General features: G+C 44.0%; 1 protein-coding gene across 5 annotated transcripts in view; it reads right to left on the bottom strand.

Moving 5' to 3' along the window:
- The window catches only part of SEMA4D (semaphorin 4D), a 373,725-nt gene that overhangs the window by 215,197 nt on the left and 137,261 nt on the right, over positions 1–21,267 (bottom strand). Inside the window, exon 3 of one of the 5 annotated variants that reach the window (XM_030193608.1) lies at positions 2,815–3,010. The exons of the other annotated variants lie outside the window; for them this stretch is intronic. The gene's annotated coding sequence lies outside the window, so the exon portion shown is untranslated. The remainder of the gene's footprint in view (positions 1–2,814; positions 3,011–21,267) is intronic. 5 annotated transcript variants of the gene reach the window in all.

Below are 21,267 nucleotides of genomic sequence, written 5' to 3'. Positions count from 1 at the left end.
AGGTGAAACACTGAAACCACCTTAGGCATGAAGGAAGGCACGGTCTAAACCGTGACCCCGGACTCTGAGAATTACAGAAATGGGTCTCTACAGGACAGCGCCTGTAGCTCTGATACACGTCTCGCCGAACTAATGGCCACAAGAAAAACGGCCTTTAGTGTCAAATCTTTCTCCGATGCTTGCCGAAGCAGCTCAAAAGGAGAAGCCTGCAGGGCCTTCAAAACTAGCCTCAGGTTCCAAGCTGGACAGGGTGCTCGCACGGAAGGCCGGAGCCGAAGCACCCCACTAAGAAACCGTGCCACATCTGGATGAGCAGCTAAAGACACGCCTTCAACCTTACCACGAAAGGAGGCCAACGCTGCCACTTGCACCCGCAGGGAATTATAGGCCAAGCCTATTTGTACACCATCCTGCAAAAAGTCCAGAATCGGCGAGACAGGAGCCCGCATGGGTGTGATCGCTTTTGAAGCACACCAAGACTCAAACTGGCGCCAAATCCTGGCATAAGCCACAGAAGTGGAACGCTTGCAGGCCTGCAGGAGAGTGGAAATGACTGTGTTTGAATAGCCTTTGTCCCTCAATTGCGCCCCCTCTCAATCGCCATACCATAAGACCAAAGCGGCAGGCGTCCTCCATAGCTACCGGGCCCTATGACAACAGGTTCGGTACCAGAGGTAAAGCAAGGGGAGCCTCCACTAGCATCTGTTGGAGGTCCGCATACCAAGGCCTCCTGGGCCAATCCGGGGCGATGAGGACCACTTCTCCTGGGTGCAGCCGAATCCGCAGGAGCACGCGCCCTATCAGGGGCCACAGAGGGAACACATATAGTAGACCCGGAGGCCAGGGTTGAGCCAAGGCATCCAACCCCGCCGAGCGAGGATCTCTCCGTCTGCTGAAGAAGCACGGAACTTTGGTATTGGCACTTGTCGCCATTAGATCCATCACGGGCTTGCCCCATTTGGCACATATCTGCAGGAATACTTCGTCTGCTAGTTCCCATTCTGCTGGATCAATCTGATGCCTGCTTAGATAATCAGCTTGCACGTTGTTCTGACCTGCAATGTGAGCTGCCGACAGAAACTGAAGATGCAGCTCGGCCCAGTGGCAAATCAGTTCGGCCTGCGCGACCAGTGCTCTGCACTGAGTGCCGCCTTGTCAATTTATGTAGGCCACTGCTGTCGTGTTGTCTGACATCACTCTGACAGCCAATCCTTCCAGGGTCACTTGAAAGGCCAGAAGCGCCTGAAACACCGCTTTCAACTCTAGGCGGTTGATGGACCACTCCGACTCCTCAGGTGTCCATAGACCTTGGGCATGCTTCCCCTTGCAATGTGCAGCACAGCCCTTCAGGCTGGCATCTGTCACTACTAGACACCAATCGGGGAGCGCCAGCGGCATTCCTCACCGCAGCATGCTGTATGAGAACCACCACTCCATGCTGAGTCGGGCCGCAGGGAGCCAAGAAAGTCTGCATCGATAATCCTGAGAAACTGGAGACCCTTTGAAGTAGGGAATACTGTAGAGGTCTCAGGTGCGCTCTCGCCCAGGGCACCACTTCCAATGTGGCTGTCATCGATCCCAGCAGCTGGACAATGTCCCAAGCTCGCGGGCGGGGCATCCTCAGGAGCAGACGGACCTGATTCTGAAGCTTGCACCGCCTTAGCTCGGGTAGGTATACATAGCCCGAGTCTGTGTTGAACCTGGCCCCCAAATATTCTAGAGATTGTGAGGGGGTCAGGTGACTTTTGGCCATATTGACGACCCAGCCTAGAGATTGAAGTACTGAGACCACTCTGGCTGTAGCTTGATAGCTCTATGTTACAGAGTCTGCTCTGATGAGCCAGTCGTCTAGGTACGGGTGAACCCTGATACCTTCTCGCCTGAGAAAAGCAGCTACTACCACCATTACCTTCGAAAAGGTTCGGGGAGCTGTGGCGAGGCCAAAAGGCAAGGCCCGGAACTGGAAATGTTTTCTCAACACCGCAAACCTCAGAAACCTCTGGTGCGGGGGCCAAATTGGTATGTGCAAGAAAGCTTCTTTCAGGTCTAGAGACGTGAGAAACTCTCCCGGCTGGAACTGGAAGGGCTGATTTGTGAGATCAAAAATAAAGTGGATCACCTGTGAAGGGCAACAGACAAGTCTCACATGAGAAAGGTTGAAGAACTCGTAAAGGGCAATCAGAGGATCACTCAAACCATTACACAGCAACCTTGAAAACTTTGAAAGAACAATTGAGAAGAGTTCAGAAGTACACAGCACAAACTACCACAGAGGCAACTGAAGAGCACTTTGCCAAAACTCACTCAGATCATCAGCAGCAATTTTGAAAAAAAACAGGTAACGGCTTTTGGACCCTTGAGTTTCGCATAGGGTATTCAACACAGTAAATTAATCTTGCTTTGCTGAACGAAATCAATCGCATAACTCAAAACTGACAAAAAATGGACTGGGTTTTAGGAAAGTGCTCTTCAATTGCGAAGATGGGTCTCACAGTCGAGATGAGCTGTTGTCATCCAGAAAAATCACACAAATATCAGCTCAAGCATGTACCTGGTAAAAATATTAAGTTAGCTACTAAAAACAAATGTGGAGAAAAAAAAACTCAGCAAGAAATGAATGCGGTCTATATATGGACAACTAAGATTGCAGCACATACATCATCAGTCAAAAAAAACCTCTACATATATTAATACTTCATAGCAAATGCTGAAAAAATTCTTCAAATATAATAAACTTTCACAATAATATTCACTGTCATGAACCCTAAGAGTTATCTCAACAATTGGCCCACCCACAAAGTCTTTCCAACATACTTCTCAAACAGTGAAGCCACCGCTGTTTCTCATATGTCAAACCAGCATCAAATATATGCACTCATCTCAAAAAACATTCCTCTTGGTGAAGGCAAACTCATTATCCAAATCTCCTCAACAGCAGCTCTGTTTCGCTGAACACTGTATTAGGAGGGTAAATTCAGCCTCTGTTCAGCCAACCGACTCTCCAAAATGGCTGCAGAAAAGGCAGAATGACAACATGATTACATGATCTCATCGTGTTATTGTTTTTAAAAGATCCTCCTACACAACATATAGCTCAGCTCACAATCCCAGATACTCAATTTGTTCATTCAGAAAAATGTATTCCATTAAACACAAGAATTCAAGCCATGAGGATTTATAGTATTCAACAAAAATATCCAGTTGTTCCCGCTGTAATAACTGACACCCTATATTCCCCTGACATTTAGAGTCATATTTTCAAATATGTAAGTCTAAATGCTTTTAAAATGAGCCCCTTAGACACAGGAATCTGTTTCAAAACAGTACATTTCAACATATCCAAAAGTATGATTGAAGGTCTTGCAATGAGTTACCAGAAGGTTCCATCGTTTTAAAATCCTGAATACTAAGTCTATGCTCAAATCAGTCAAGACTTCAAAGCTCTCAAGGTCTGCCCTACTTATAGCAAATCATAAGGGCATTACAGTACTTGACTGTCAAGTTGTATTAACACGTAATTTAAATTTATATGCTTAATGAGGATCTGTACTTCCTTCTAACATAATCTGACATACCAAGCAAGAGCCACATTTTCCATGGCTCCCTCTTGCCCTGTCCTGAACATTATCAGCAGACCACACATCTGATTTACATTATCGCTTAAATTACAACTGTGGCTATAAAACAGAATGTGCTTGTAACACTTTCAAATGTCCCTTTACAAACCTAGAGATTAAATCTGAGCTCACTGTGTATTTCAAAGCACTTACACCTAATCTTTCTGTTTATATTTCAAAAGTGCCTCCCAATGACTGAAAAAGCTCTCCTCCTGGTATTCTTCACCAATATATTTGGATAGCCCCTTTGACAGAATCTGTCTCTCAGTTTAACAGATGCTTGTATATAATCTTCAACAGAAGTATAGATACATATATAACACAGAAACTGCAAAAAAGACTGGATTTAATATGAACAGGGTGCATATTCTCAAAATACAAGAAAGTTAGTAGGCTTGGAATAAACCAATGTGGAGAATATCCCCCGATCAAACATGATCTGCTCATCTACAAAACCCATTTGAGTAGGATGAAAGTCAAAATCAAATTTGAATGTACGATGATCTGTTCAAATATGCCATCAATTCCAATAATAATTCTGCATTACCCCCCACAAAGACCAAAGAAATATCATCAATAAAACATCACCAACACAAGGCGTACTTATACCATAATCAAAGGATATACCCACTTTTCTTCAAAAGCTTCTATAAATATGTTGGCAACCGAGGGAGAAAGCACCTGAACAACTACCTCCACTATTTGTTGATAACATTTATCAGCCAATGTTAACAATTTAATCAAAAATGAATAAGAACTATACGCGGATGTGGCTTGTTCTCTAAAACCTCAGATAGTACCATCACCACCTCATCCTTCGGTATGTTAGTATATAGAGAACAGGCATCCACAGAGATCAACAGAATGGAATCCTGTGCCACATGTAAATCTTGTAATACATTTAAAATTGTGCAGTATCCTTAATGTATGACTTAATGGTCTCAATATGCAGTCATAAAAATCAATCAAGTTATTTACATGTCCTTTCCAAAACAGAGTCTTTAGCCGCTCCCGGAGGCTGCTCCAAATTCTTATGTATTTTAGGGAGAGTATAAAAAATTTGAATCTTAAAATTTTGATAATTCAAAATCTGAATTCTGTCTTAGTCAAAAAAACCTTCCTGGAGACACTTTAGCAGGATATCATGTATCCAATCAAGTAACCAATCAGAAGGATCTTCATCCAACAGCAAGTACGCCTGCTCATTTGACAACTGATGGCAAACTGCGTGTAGTAAGCCTTTTCCATTAAAGCTATCACATCCCCTTTGTCCGCCCTATGTATAACTACAGCAAGATTTTGTATCAAAGATGACATATCTGACAATTCATCCTAACTCAGATTACATTTAAAAAAGAAACATTTTTATTCCATAAGTTCGATTTCCTGTAGCACTAGTTTCTTAAATGCTACAAATTAAAGGGTCCAGTTGACTAAGGGAAAATTAGGTTCTTACCTTGGTAATTTTCTTTCCTTTAGTCATAGCAGATGAAGCCATTACGTATGGGTTATGTCCATCAAACAGCAGGGGAGATAGAGAGCACTCAAACTTTCACAGTGCCCTCTTGGCCAGCTAGCTCCACTGCCTCTTCAGTATTTGAAGCTTCCAAAGCAGTATGGCAAACCGCAATGGGAATCACAAGAGCTTTCCTCACAGCGAACGATGGCCCATCACAAGGGCATGAACTCATAAAGGAGGGAATGCACATCCTCCTGGAGGGAATAAACTCATCCTCCTTATTGTATATGTGGAGGGGAACACACGCGCCTCCTGGAGGGAATCACACATCCTCCCAACACACTGGAGGGAATGAACTCATCCTCCTATTTATAGAACTGGAGGGGAACACACGCGCCTCCTGGAGAGAATCAACACATCCTCCAAAACAAAACATGCTTGAGTGAATGAACACATCCTCCTAAATTTAAACTGAAGATTGTTTTCCAACTTTCTCCCAAGGAAGGAACTTCAGGAAATTAGAACAGAACCTGAAAAACAGATTCACAGCATACAGACAATCATACAGGGAGGGATCATGGCTTCATCTGCTATGACTAAAGGAAAGAAAATTACCAAGGTAAGAACCTAATTTTCCCTTCCTTGTCATCAAGCAGATGAAGCCATTACGTATGGGATGTAACAAAGCAATCCCTAGATAGGGTGGGAACAAGCCACACCACGCGCTAGCACCTGTGCACCAAAACGCGCATCCCTCCTGGCAGCCACATCCAGCCTGTAATGTCGGGCAAAGGAGAGCTTAGAAGCCCATGTTGCTGAACTGCATATCTCTTGAAGAGAGAGTGCTCCAGTTTCAGCCCAAGAGGAAGAAATCGCTCTAGTAGAATGTGCCTTAAAGGCTACAGGCGGAACCCTGCCGGCCAGCAGATAAGCAGAAAAGATAGTTTCTTTGAGCCAGCGGGCAATAGTGGCCTTAGACGCTGGAGACCCTCTGCGAGAACCGGATAGCAAAACAAACAGATGATCAGAAGTCCTGAAAGAGTTAGTAACTCGCAGATACTGCAGCAGAGTCCTGCGCACATCCAAAAGGTGCAGCTGCCCAAAAGATTCTGGAAACTCTTCCTCTGAAAAAGAGGGCAAGAAAATAGGCTGGTTTAAGTGAAAGGCTGAAACCACCTTAGGCATAAAGGAAGACACGGTCCGAACCGTGACTCCGGACTCTGAAAATTGCAGAAATGGGTCTCTACAGGACAGCGCCTGGAGCTCTGACACCCGTCTCGCCGAGGTTATGGCCACCAGAAAAATGGCCTTCAGTGTCAAGTCTTTCTCCGATGCTCGCCGAAGCGGCTCAAAAGGAGATGCCTGCAGGGTTTTCAAAACTAGCCCCAGGTTCCAAGCTGGACAGGGTGCTCGCACTGGAGGTCGGAGCCGAAGCACCCCTCTAAGAAAACCGTGCCACATCTGGGTGAGCAGCCAAAGACACGCCTTCCACCTTACCACGAAGGGAGGCCAACGCTGCCACCTGCACCCGCAGGGAATTATAGGCCAAGCCTTTTTGTACACCTTCCTGCAAAAAGTCCAGAATCGGCGACACAGGAGCCCGCATTGGAACAATGGCTCTGGAAGCACACCAAGACTCAAACAGGCATCAAATCCTGGCATAAGCCACGGAAGTGGACCGCTTGCGGGCTTGCAGGAGAGTGGAAATAACTTTATTGGAATAACCTTTATCCCTCAATTGCGCCCTCTCAATAGCCATGCCGTAAGACCAAAGCGGCCGGCGTCCTCCATGGCTACCGGTCCCTGAGTCAACAGGTTCAGTACCAGAGGTAACAGCAGAGGAGCCTCCAGGAGCATCTGTCGGAGGTCTGCATACCAAGGTCTCCTTGGCCAATCCGGGGCGATGAGGACCACTTCTCCTGGGTGCAGCTGAATCCGCAAGAGCAGGCGCCCTATCAAGGGCCATGGGGGAAACACATAAAGTAGACCCGGAGGCCAGGGTTGAGCCAAGGCATCCAACCCCGCCGAGCGAGGATCTCTACGTCTGCTGAAGAAGCACGGGACTTTGGTATTGGCACTTGTCGCCATTAGATCCATCACGGGCTTGCCCCATTTGGCACAGATCTGCAGGAATACTTCGTCTGCCAGATTCCATTCTGCTGGATCGATCTGATGCCTGCTCAGATAATCGGCCTGCACATTGCTCTGACCTGCAATATGAGCTGCCGACAGACACTGAAGATGCAGCTCGGCCCAGTGGCAAATCAGTTCGGCCTGCGCGGCTAGTGCTCTGCACCTTGTTCCGCCTTGTCAATTTATATAGGCCACCATTGTCGTGTTGTCCGACATCACTCTGACAGCCAATCCTTCCAGGGTCACTTGAAAGGCCAGAAGCGCCTGAAACACCGCTTTCAACTCTAGGCGGTTGATGGACCACTCCGACTCCTCGGGTGTCCATAGACCCTGGGCATGCTTCCCCTTGCAGTGTGCGCCCCAGCCCTTCAGGCTGGCATCTGTTACCACTAGGCACCAAACAGGGAGCGTCAGCGGCATTCCTCGCCGCAGCATGCTGTCCGAGAGCCACCACTCCATGCTGAGACGGGCCGCAGGGAGCCAAGTAAGTCTGCATTGGTAATCCTGAGAAATAGGAGACCATCTCCCGAGTAGGGAATACTGTAGAGGTCTCAGGTGCGCTCTCGCCCAGGGTACCACTTCCATCGTGGCTGTCATCGATCCCAGCAGCTGGACAATGTCCCAAGCTCGCGGGCGGGGCATCCTCAGGAGCAGACGGACCTGATTCTGAAGCTTGCACCGCCTTGGCTCGGGTAGGAACACATAGCCCGAGACTGTGTCGAACCTGGCCCCCAAAAACTCTAGAGATTGTCCGCAGCCATCGCCGAAAAAACGGCAGTAAAATCCAAAATGGCGGTTCGCGCCAAAATCGCCCCGATCGCGGGCCCACCCCGGAGGAGTTGGAAAACACTCTTACCTCAAAGGATCTAGTGTACAACTACGATCCTGCTGAAAATCAGGTCAAAAAACCTCTGTTCCAGCGTCTCTTCGTTTAAAAACGCGACGCGACTTTTTTTTTTTTAAGCTGTGAGGAAAGCAGAGGTATTAAAGACTCCGGAGGCTCAGATGAGTGGGAAAGGCAGGGAAAGGGCGAACCTATATGCCTGCATCCACTGTTGGTGGGTAAGGACAGGAAAAGCAAGGCAATATGTCCACATCCACAGAGGTATGGGTAAGGCAGGGAAAGGGCTAACCTATGTGCCTTTAAAGTGAAGCTGCTATAGCCTCCAACACCCCGGTTAACAACTGGCAAGCCAGGAACCACCTCCCGGCAGATTTTTCTGGAGCTCGAACAAGCTGCAGCCACCCTGCTAAGGGTAGATAGAGAATACTGAAGAGGCAGTGGAGCTAGCTGGCCAAGAGGGCACTGTGAAAGTTTGAGTGCTCTCTATCTCCCCTGCTGGTTGATGGACATAACCCATACGTAATGGCTTCATCTGCTTGATGACAAGGAACTACTGATCTACCTCCACTAGCATAAGTACATAAGTATTGCCATACTAGGACAGACCAAAGGTCCATCAAGCCCAGTATCCTGTTTCCAACAGTGGCCAATCCAGGTCACAAATACCTGGCAAGATCCCAAAAAAGTACAAAACATTTTATGCTGCTTACCTAGAAATAAGCAGTGGATTTTCCCCAAGTCCATTTTAATAATGGTCTATGGACTTTTCCTTTAGGAAGCAGTCCAAACCTTTTTTAAACCCCACTAAGCTAACCGCCTTTACCGCACTCCTTGGCAACGAATTCCAGAGTTTATTACAAATTGAGTGAAGAAACTTTTTCTCCGATTCATTTTAAATTTACTACTTTGTAGCTTCATCGCATGCCCCCTAGTCCTAGTATATTTGGAAAGAGTAAACAGATCCTTCACGTCTACTCATTGCACTCCACTCATTATTTTATAGACCTCTATCATATCTCCCCTCAACCTTTTTTTTCTCCAAGCTGAAGAGCCCTAGCCGCTTTAGCCTTTCCTCATAGTGAAGTCGTCCTATCCCCTTTATCATTTTTGTCGCCCTTCTCTACACCTTTTCTAATTCCACTCTATCTTTTTTGAGATGCGGTGACCAGAATTGAACACAATATTCGAGGTGTGGTGTTGTGTTGTTGACAAAAAAACAATTTAAATTGTCATTTTCTAATAAATTTCTCCAGATCTACCCTAAATTGAAAAGCATCATGTCCAACCATCGGGGCATAAGAACATTAGAATAGCCATACTGGGTCAGACCAATGGTCCATGTAGCCCAATATCCTGCTTCTAACAGTGGCTAATCCAGGTCACAAGTACCTGTCAGAAACCCAAATAGTAGCAACATTCCATGCTACCAATCCCAGGGCAAGCAGTGGCTTCCCCAGGTCTGTCTCAATAGCAGAGTCTGGACTTTTCCTCCAGGATCTTGTCCAAAATTTTTTAACCCAGATAAACACTTAAATAATAGTGGCAGTTCATCTTGCGATGTTGTGACTGTATTGGACTTTGGACAGAATCTCCCTCAATTTTGTCTGCCTTTTGACCTCCCTGAGCCTCTGGATGGTTGGTAACCTCCAATTAATTCATCCTGACCATCATCCAAATGACCACTACTAAAATTGTGATGATAGATGAAAGCCTACTTCTCTTTGACCTTGGCCTTCACACCTCTGTAAATTTCAAGGTTCCAGAAAACAGATTAGAAAAGGCCAAGAAGCAGAAAATCTAAATCGGAACTCACACAGACCAGAAAAGTCATTCAGAAACGAAGATTTGTTAGATAACACTAGATTTTCTAAAAATACATTCCAGTGGCGAAAGAGGTCAAATCCACAGCATTCTGTACAGTGCTGCAGCAAGCATGGCTAAAGTCAATACACAGTGTCAATCTCCTTAGGCACCAAGTCATAGACCTGTTTACTGTACACTGCCTTGAGTGAATTCCCTCAAAAAGGCGGTAAATAAATAAATTCTCTTTCTGCAAAACACAGTGTCAAATGGGGATGCACAGAAACTAAACATTTTTGCTACAACCCTTTTCTAGCAATATTATAACAGCTCCTAGCCAAATGGAACTTTTAAGAGCCCCTGTATATCTCTTGTACATTACAGAACCTTCCAAATGTGTCACTCATTGCCCAAAGCATCTTACTAAGCTTTGAGCATCTTACTGAGCAGTCAGGGTTAAGTAACACTCTGGTAATACTTATGAGATTCAAGGAGACTGGCACTTGGCAGAAATGGAGTCAGACAGCATGAATTGAGTGGGGGAAGAGGAAAAGGCCAAGAAACAACCCAATAGGAAGAGTTAGGGCAAATGCTCTGAACCTCTGTTGTGGGTATGTGATGTTTCTATGGTTACCAACAAACCGAGACAGAGGGAGACTAGGAACAAAATGCTTCTCTTTAAAGATTAACAACCATGCAAACCCTCTTCATTGTCCCAATGATGAAAAGTTACAAGGGCACCAAAACACGTGTGATCAGACGGTGGTATATAAGAGGGAGGAAGAAATTTTAGTTTTCCTCGTATTTATCTTTGCAGCATTTTTTCTTTGCTAGATCTTTGTCCTCTTAACACCAGCATCTTCCCACAAAGGAAACCAGTGTGACACTTTAATTAATATCCAAACTGTTTCAAAGCTTTTTATTGCATAAATCAAATACAGTGTGCATATGGATGGTCTGAGAGGGATGCAGGACAATGTGCAGAGAGGCTCACTGTGGGGCCTCATTTGAATAAGTCAGTAGGGGCTGAAAAGCAAGACCCAAAAGCAGGGTCATGTGTAAAAAGCATAGCCACGCAATGGTAGGGCCAGTCCCAAATGTACACAGCAAGTTCACAAACACTGAAAAGATGACAGAAAACAGAAGAACATGAGGGCATACACATATACTTATATATATATATAATATGTCTCATCCACAAGAGGGCATGTCAGCCAGTCTAAAGCCAATCAACATTTAAGCTTCCCTGCTACAAACATATTGCTTGACAAAACCAAAAGCTACAGGGAAGAACAGGACAATCCCCAGACTTCAAAGTTTAATCTAATTCTGTTATCCCCAAAATCCCTCCCACCTACCCCCTCCCTCTACAAATGGGGGAGAGAACTCTGGTAACCGATGATAAATAATTTTAAAAAATACACACATCAGAGGTTCATAAGCTTCTAATCGATACACCCCATCCTCAAACTGTAACGCTTCCAGGAAACCAGAAGATGGCAACCACTAGAGTGGGAAGCCGAAATGTAAAAAGTTAGAAAGGGCTAAATATTCAATAGCATTCCAAACCACAAAGTTATGCATATACTCATTTTCAAATGCAAGGTAGCTGTCAAAATTGAAATTTAAATCAAATTATGCAGCTAAATATACATGCATACAGTCTCAGAGAAGGTGAGGCCCTTCGGCCGCTGACAGCTATGTACCTGGAAGCAATTTATGAAGTCCACTACAGTGCCCGGTTGATGTCCTGGCATGTCAGCGGGACCAGTGCACTACAAATGCTGGCTCCTCCCACACCCAAATGGCTTGCATTTGGTCGTTTTTGACATGGACGTCTTTGGTTTTGAAAATCGCAGAAAATCAGAAACGTCCATGTCTAGGGACGTCCAAATTTAAGGATTTGGACATCTCTGACGGTATTTTCGAAACAAAAGATGGACGTCCATCTTGTTTCGAAGATATGGGTTTCCCCGCGCCTGGATTTCGCCGTTTTGCATTGCCCCAAGTTCCTGACAGGTACTGTCAAGAGTTTTATAAGCTACTGCAGCCACATCTTTGTGGCCCTCTGGAAGCTTATTATTATTCTGCCCTGTCACAGAGCGCCTTCCCTCCCTGAACAACTGAGGCTCTGATTACACTTATCCCAAAGCCGGGAAGTCCGACTTACATCTCAAATTTTCTTGCTCAATATGGATATTAAGATTTTTTTCCTGAATTCTAGCAGACCGCTTGTCGGCTCATTTGTCCACATTGATCGGAGATCACTAGATTGTTTTTTCTAAGGAGCGGCACTCAGTTGTGAACGCCCGAAAGCTCATGCAGACCATGTCAGTGTGTCAACGGGTGGGCAAGTCTGGTATGGTAGTGAGTCTTGATGACACAAAAGCTTTCGACCAAGTTGACTGGCCCTACCTGTTTCAAGTTCTTCAATATGTGGGGACACAGGGTTGGTTTTACCAGGCCTTTCATGTGTTATATGTGGCTCTAGTTGCATGTTTGCTGATAAATGCAGTTAAAATTGAAGCATTCCAGATAGAACGGGGTAGCAGCAGGGTTGCCCACTCTCTCCCCCGTTGTTCTGTTATGTCTAGACACATCGCAAACACTTGAAAGAGATAGGGTACAGGTGGGGGCATCGACTGTGAAGACGTTAGCATATGCTGATGCTTGCTACTCCTCCCCCAGCCCTAGGTCTCTCTTGAGCGGCTTCTTACTGCAGTGAATGAATTTGGTTTCTACTTTGGCTTTGCCCTTAACTCCCAGAAATCGCTGGCTCTGCCACTGCAATCTTCTGTTATGGCGTAGTGGGTGGGTGCCTTCCCACTGACTCGGGCAGGAGACTCCCTTAAATATCTAGCAGTTATTATACCACAAGATTTAGGTATCCTGAATACCTGTAATATGAAGCCCCTGTTTCAGCGCTCTGTCCACAAATTGAGGGTCTGGCAATCTTATCCTCTTATGTTCATGGGTTCAATAGCACTGTTCAGCATGATGATTGTCCCTCAATAGTTGTATCTGTTCTAAATGTTGCCCTTTCTCTTTGCTACCTCTTCCTCTAGACAATTAGCCAGGGCTTTTACTTGCTACCTCCCTTTTTTTCATAGTCTCTCGTCTGCGGGATGTGGGGGGGCTGTTGGATTTTAACCATTTTTCTCTTGCTTATCAGATGTGCCATTTAAATGATTGGTAGCGCTCCACACAGAGCTCCTCCTGTACTCCTTTGGAGACACAGTTCGTCCCTCCCTGGCATTTCAATTATCTTTTACATGCACAGGCTACCAGGCTGGGGTGTGCTGTGTCTGACTGTGTTTTCTATAAGCCTTTGCATTGAACATGGAAGCGGGCCTGCCATAGTGTTGGTTTGCATCCTTGTTATACCCCATTGCTTGCTTTTAGAGGTAATGGGGACTTTTCCCCTGGAGTTTAGTCAGTGACTTTTAAGCACTGGTCTGATAAATGTCTGAAGTATCTTTGGCAGGTGGTCATGAATGAAGGGAAAATGAAACCTTCTGCTGACTTGAGTACTGCGTATGGATGAATTTCTGTGACCATTTTGTCTTTAGACAATTGCATCATTATGTTTCTTCTCTCCCATCACCAGTGGTCTGCCAGAATTTAGAACTTAAAGAATCTCTCTGTATAGATGCACAACTGGCTATGCCCTTAAGATATCACCACATATGCATTCAAGAACAATTTTTGGATTTTGACTATACACTGCTTGCTTGTAAGTGGGAACTTGATCTATAGATCACATTGACAGGAGACCAGCTCAAGCGTTGTCTGTCTGCATATGGTAAAGCACTTTACAGTACATTTTTATGGGAAATGCAATATAAGATGCTGCTGCACCACACAGAGCATACAAAGCAACTTTATGACTGAATGACACTTGTCCTAAGGATTGCCAGTCAGCTGCTATTTTAGCTCAGGCTCTGGTATTGTCCTCTGGTACATCGTCTTTTGAAAACTGTACGTGCACATGTGTCTTTCCTGTGGTTGCCTTATCCTTGTATGCTTTTTGACACTTTCAAAATTTTGGCGCTGACACCAAAGGGGCTGAAATGCTTTTTGCGGAAATCTACACTTTTTGGAAAGAAATGTATTTTCCTCCTTTGGTTGTCAGCGGAGCCACCTACTTTGTCTCAATGGAGATCTCTTAAGGTACCACAGGTGTGCATGGAGCGCCACTACTTTACTGACCTGGACTCCTCTGAGAAGAAGATATTTGTCAACTTTGGGAACGTTTTTGGAATTCGCTCACTCATGCAGCTAGAAGCAGACTTTTGAATGAATATATGATTCCGCTGTGTATGGCTTTTTTTTGGGGGAAACTTGTCGAGGGCAGATGGGGACATTTTATCTGAAAATCTTTGATACTCTACTTGCAGTTTGTTATGCTGTTGTATGCCATCTTATTATACAGAGTACGTAGACAAACATGATTTAATGGGCCAGAGTCAGCATGGATTCAGCCAAGGGAGGTTCTGCCTCAGCAATCTGCTTCAGGACATTCATGCAGGACGTCAGTCAGGACTCACAGCACAGATCAACGAACGCGCCAGAGACCGGCGCTGAAGAAGACTAAGGCAGGCGGGGGTTGGGGAACCCCGCCAGCAAAGGTAACTGGCGGCGGCGGGGGGGGTCGAAAGTAGAGGGGGCCAGGGCTAAATCTGTGGGGGCCCATGCCCCTGTGGCCCCACCTAGCTACGCCCCTGGATATGACTGAGCTCTACAAAATCCTGAGTGGTGTGGAGCAGGAGGAGGTGAATCAATTCTTCACTCTTTCAAAAAGTACAAAGACCAGGGGGCACTCAATGAAACTGCACGGGAGTACTTTTAAGACAAACAGGAGGAAATATTTTTTCACTCAAAGAATAGTTAAGCTCTGGAACTCGTTGTCAGAGGATGTGATAACAGCAGTTAGCATACCTGGGTTTAAAAAAAAGGTTTGGACAAGATCCTGTAGAAAAAATCCATTGTTATTCAGGCAGACATAGTGGAAGCCACTGCTTGCCCTGGAATTGGGAAAGCATGGAATGGTGGCTACTTATTGTGTTTCTGCCAGGCAGTTGTGACCTGGACTGGCCACTGCTGGAAGCAGGATACTGGACTAGATGGACCATTGGTCTATCACAGTATGGCTATTCTTATGGTCTTATGGGGTTCTCCTCCATGGTCTGTGCAAGACTGAGAACCCCCCTTCCCTACTAGCAGCTATTCCATGTGCGTACTTTTTCGACCACTGCTGGGTATGGCGTATTGCCATAAGCATGGCTGCTGTACAAAATATCCAACAAAGCATGCTCTCTGCCCTTCCTTCTCTTAAGCGTTAGGCACGTTATGCACCTTTGTTGGCTTTCCTCACGATGTTTTGCTTTCTGGAGTATCTAATAAAACTTTGTAAAAATAAATATATATTCTTTACTGCATATTCAATATGGCCAGTTGATTTTCGCCGAACGCTTTGGTTGATTTTTGCTGCACTCTTGTGTCTGTAGCCATCTATATATGTTATTCATCCAAGATTTAACAAATGGAGTAGCATCCCAATCTGCTCTTTTCCCAATAAATTTATTGACATTAAATGTGATATATGATTTACTGTCAGACATTTCTCACTCTCATACAAATTATATTCATTAAGTGAAACCCCTTTCAGCTTCAGCACTAGATGACTGAAATCATACAGTAACTTTCAGAAGATCTAGAAGGTTCTTTTGTATTGAAGGGGAGACCAAAGATCGACTGGCCCTACCCTACGCACAGTGGTGTGCTGGAGCCGGCTCGCACCAGCTCTTGAGAGCTGGGTGTTAACTTTTCATGCATTTTGCAAGACGGTTGTTAAACATACACCCCCCCTCACCCCCATGATAATCATTCAGCATTTTTTTTTTAATGCTTGCCTTCGCCGGCTAAGTTAGCCTCATCACTGTTCATGCCACAGCTGCTGCACTAGCATACTGCATGCATGCTGAGTTATCAGAGAATTAAATCAGTGTCCATCAGTGCAATTCTTTGATCAAATATTATTAGTAAGAACCAGGCAGTAGGCCTGCCATGCTTCAATAAACACTGAATGGAACCTCGCTGTCACCTTAATCTGTATTTTACATGTGCCTTTGTAAAAAGATAGATTAAAAATAAAAAGCCTGATCATAAGAGAGCTTTAACATTTAACAGAGCTTCTCTCTCATGCTGAGAAGCAGGAACACATCCATCTTGAAGGCACAGGAGAGTTTGGGGTGCATGCAGGGCCTGCATAAACCATACTCTGTCAGGCATTTCAGCCATGTGTTATTTGTAATAAGGTCAAACACCATGTAGGTAACATCTTTTTATTGGCTAACTCAGATTTGTGATTAGCTTCCAAGAATAATTGTCTGCCACAAAAAGATGGTGCCATCCTGCTGGCTTTTAACTTCCATAACCTGTAAAGTGAGATGCTTACCTACTAATTTCCTTTTTTGAAGGATGCCAGATCAGTGCTAGAACAGGTATGTGCCCCAACTATTTTGGTGTTGCCAATATTTAACCACGGCAGTAAGTGGTTAAGTTAAAGACCGGCCGCTGCAATTAAATAAACCTGATATTCAGTGCCAGATCCCAGATACTAGCTGGCATTGAATATCAGTTTTCTCCACCAACCCAGAAGTGCTATCTGGTTATTCAGACTGCTAACTAATTAAAGTATTTGCTGACTTAAGCCTTAAGTCTTTTTGCTGTCTTACGTTATCCGGTTATGGTCTAAATTTTGCAGATTTTGTCCAGATAGTGCTGAGGTGGTCAGAGGACATATTTAGCAGCATTATCTGGGTTAGAGCCGCCAAATATCCCTCTTGCTGGTGCTTATCAAGCCAGCAGCACCTATCGATAACCAGATAGGTGCCTTTGAATATCATCCCCTTTATTCTCTACAATTAAGCAAGTGGGGTGGGGAGAGGATCCAGACAGCTTTGGGAGAAACCAGGAGTCAAAGATGCACTCCCCAAGCTAGCTGCTGCATCACCACCAGACCTGGCATGACCACCATTCCCTCGGCCTCCCCTACTGGAAAAACAAATACCTCAGCTACAAGCACAGCCCTCACTGTGGTTGCCAAATCCTCATCGCATGGTCAATCACTCTTAGATGGTCCGTCCAGTCTCCCCCATTCAGCAGCCCCATCACGCGTACGGCAGAATATACTGCTAGAGTGTCATAGAGAACTACAGGCAGCCCCCACATCATCACTGCACTGGTTTCTCTACTGTAGCTCCTGCCAATGCTCATTGTCTCACTGTTGTTGCTCCTAGTGCTCTGAAGTGCTGGCCCTCCCCCTACTTTTTCTTTTAATAAAAATTTAATACTTTTCCAGCCAACCCATAAGAAACTTCCCTCCACAGAATAAAGGCTGGCAAGAAAAAGAGGGAAGGGTATTCCCAGACCAGAAGCTCCAAAAAACTGTACTCCCTGGTCCAAGTTCCAAATCCCTGGCTCTACTGTCACTCACTGGGGGAGATATGACCCTCAAGGTGCTGCCCTGGGAGTACAGAATATGGATCCAACACGGTACTTCAGAATGTGTCTACCATCTGCTTTAACTGAGAAGACTGGGGCATAACCCACACATCTAGACTGGTCTGGATTATTATTGAAATGAAAGTGCTCATGGATCAGGATAATGGAATTAGACAATCATAGTAAAGCTTAGATGTGAACTATATGACACCTTGATGATTCAGGTACATGAAACAAATGAAATGTGAAAACAGTTTAGCACTTAATTTCAGCACTAGCCCCCAATTCTATATATCGCGCAGATATTTCTGTGCGGAAATCAAAGCATATTCCATAACAATGCACATAACCTAATTGGTGAACAAGCCAATCAGCGCTGATAATTGCCAATTAACAAGCAATTGACATAAATTGGCATTAATTAGAATTTAAGCGCAGAACTATCTAAATGTATTCTATAACGTGCTGTGTGTAAATTCTAAGTCTCATAGTTCAAAAGGGGGCATGGCCATGGAATGGGCAAGTCGTGGGCATTTCTAGAATCTATGCAAGTTGTTATAGAATACACATGGTCCGTGTCTAATTTAGGCGTGGGATTCACACCAAGATTAACTTGGCATAACTGTCCATGACTAAATTTAATCGTGCAGACTGGCGCTCAACGTATTCTATAAACTGTACAGAAATTTAGGCTTACTTTATAAAAGTACGCCTATATTAAGCTATACTTTATTGATGTGTTTAGGCAAATTTCATTTTGGTGCCCCATTTTTTGGGGTGATATATAGAATCTAGTCCCTAGGTTCATAAATTAGGCTCATAATCTGTGTAAAAGAATGGCAAGCCTAAATTTATAAGCATTACTTTTTAACTCTTAAATCAAGAAATGTCTAGTTGAAAAAAAAATGTTTACAAACAGTTCCGAATACGTCCAACTGATATTTTCAGCTACTAAATATTGATTCTGCTTATCTGATATAGCGTTGTTTCACATATTGCACTGGCTTCCTGTACATGCCAGACCTAAATTTAAGCTATGCACTTTGATATCTGAATTATGTATGGTGATGCCCCATTTATTTAATAGAGAGGGTTACTCTTCTTCATATGCAGGTGTTGATTTAGAACTAGAAATCAAAATTTTATTGTGTTTCCCTTCTATTAAACAAGTTACTAAGTTCAGAATGTTTCATTTCTCTATCTATCTACCAGGCAGTCTCTGTGTGAAATACACTTCCCTTCGAGTTTTGACAATTTTTTTTACTTTTAGAAAAGCGCTTAAGACATTTTTATTTGTTGAGTTTATTTAATGATTAGAGTATGGAATCTTTAGTTGATGTGATTTAATGTCTTTTTTTGTTTAATTCTTAGTCTTCTGTAATCTGCAATTAAAGAATTTCTTAAAAAGGAAACTTTTCAGGTTTTTGCGAAATAGAATTTATTCTAGCTTTTATTTCCTTGGGAATTTGATACCATCATTTGGATCCCAAATAACTTAGGGGCCCTTTTACTAAGCCGTGTAAGCGTCTATGTGTGCCCAATGTGCACCAAAATGGAGTCACCATCCGGCTACCATGTGGCTCTTCTGGTAATTTCATTTTTGGCGCGCACCCATACGCACGTCCAAAAAATAATTTTTATTTTTGGACGCACATATTGGGCGTGCACCAAATGGCATTTGATGGACGTAGGCCATTACCACCCAGTTACCCCGTGAGATTTTACCGCTAGGTCAATGGCTGGTGTTAAGGTCTCAGTCCCAAAAATGGACCTGCAGCAATTTTCATTTTGCCACGTCCATTTTCGGCAAAACTTTTTAAAAAAGCATTTTTGCAGGTGCACTGAAAAATGATTCTGTGCGCCCAAAACACACATCTACACTACCGCAGGCCATTTTTCAGCGGACCTTAGTGTTGCTGTGTGAACTGACTTATAGGTTGTGTTTTTGCAACTGGGGAGGTGGAGAGTAGACAGTCCTCTTGTTATTGGGTCTGCATTCCTTCTAGATAGATCAATTAAGTCCACCATATAACCTGAAGCCATTCCAAACAAAATTTTGTATATGAGGGTACTGGTTTTGAACATCAATCATGCTTTAATTGGGAGCCAGTGTAATTTGAGTAATAATGGGGTTACTCTATTGTACTTTGATTCCCTGAAAATCAAGCGGGCAGCTGTGCATCCCATGGTGCAACCTAGGGGGGCACTGCAGTGGACTTCCACCTAAAGCTCCCACACATCTCATGTTGCTTCCTTATATTGTATAGTAAGCCCTCCAAAACCCAAAAAACCTACTGTACCAACTGTACACCACTATAACAGCCCTTATGGCTGTAGGTGTCACCTATATGTGGATACAGTAGGTTTTGAAGAGCTCACACATTCCACCACAAGTGTAACAATTAAGTGGATTATGGGCTTGGGACCTGTTAATATATGGCCTAGCTTTAAGGCTACCACTGGAATAGTGATGGCCAAGCTATGCAGCCAAGAACAACTGGAAAAAATACTGACTAGGCCAAAGAACAAGCAAGTGAATTAATATTTGAGAATCTGCAAAGAGCAGGTCTGAATAATGACTTTTGACACAAATTGGTACAATTTTTAAATCAAATATAGCATCTGTAATGAAAGATCAGATGAATAAAATGGAGCTTATTAGTTTTGGTATACAATGATACAGAGGTAATACAGAGTTCATGAGAAAGGTATGAAAAGTATTGCAGCCGGAAGATGTGAAACTGTTATCTCAACGCTTCCCCAAAACATGTTGATAATTAGCAGTAGCTGAGAACGGAAGGAGTTGGGTACATCAGATAGCAGATCGCATGGGAAAGTATGATCTCAGAAAGTGAGAAATATTAGGAGCTAGGTATCTCACCATTCACTTCTATGGAGAAGATAGAGTATAAAAGAGGGGAGATTTTGGCTTAGTTTGAGAGTCTTCTCCAAAGCCTCTGTCAGACGGCGAAGCCCTGTGCGGCTGAAACCAGAATCTGATGTCTGTATTTGTATCAACTTGAAGACCTGTGTTTGGGTAAGAAATAAAATGTATCTATCTATCTAAACCTATCTCTGTCTTTATTTTATTGATTCTATCTTCTCTTTACCTTATATTTAGCCTACCAGGTAGATCATATACAAGTGACACTCAGTCTTTGCAGAAACTTAGACAGATGTTTAATAAGATTTATGTGGGAACATAAATGGCCAGAGTATATCTAGATCCAGAAAACAAACAGAAAGCAGTAATTATGGGAATTAGTTTTCAATTACGGCTCCTAATGCCACCCCAGAATAGACCTTGTGATTGGGTGACAATGGAGGTCAGAGAAACCTATACAGAATCTGTTATATGAAATAAGTACCTTTAGTCCCCCGTATGACAGAGTCAGAAAGAGGTCTATAAGAAGAGGTAATTAAAAACAGACCCCTTCGCCATAGTGCACTGCACCGACCACTAGGCTACTCCAGGGACTTGCTTGCTGCTCTAATAGGACTGGCTATAACATCTGAGGATGTCAGAGGCTGGTATTTACTGTTTCTTTTACATCTTTTTTTGGGGGGGAGGGGGTCAGTGACCACCGGGGGAGTAAGAGTAGGTCATTCCTTTATTCCTCATTTAGAGCACTTTATTTGTGGCTTAATCATTATTAAAACAGGTCTAGCTCAAAACATCTTTGTTCTAGTCCTGGATGTTTTTGTGTTTTTCCATTATGGCTAAAAAATGCCCAGGTCTTAGGAACGTCCAAATCTCACCCTTAACATGCCCCCTCGAGATTTCAATGCACTGCAGACAAACTGCATAGAAGAACGTCTGGAAAATGGGATTCGAAAATAATGATTTGGACATTTTGATGAGAAACATGTCCAAATGCTGCTTTATGCCACTTTCAGATGTTTTTCTT

Source organism: Microcaecilia unicolor, chromosome 2 (genome assembly GCF_901765095.1).
Source record: "Microcaecilia unicolor chromosome 2, aMicUni1.1, whole genome shotgun sequence".
Taxonomy (NCBI): domain Eukaryota; kingdom Metazoa; phylum Chordata; class Amphibia; order Gymnophiona; family Siphonopidae; genus Microcaecilia; species Microcaecilia unicolor.
This window is presented reverse-complemented; position numbering and strand designations above follow the sequence as displayed.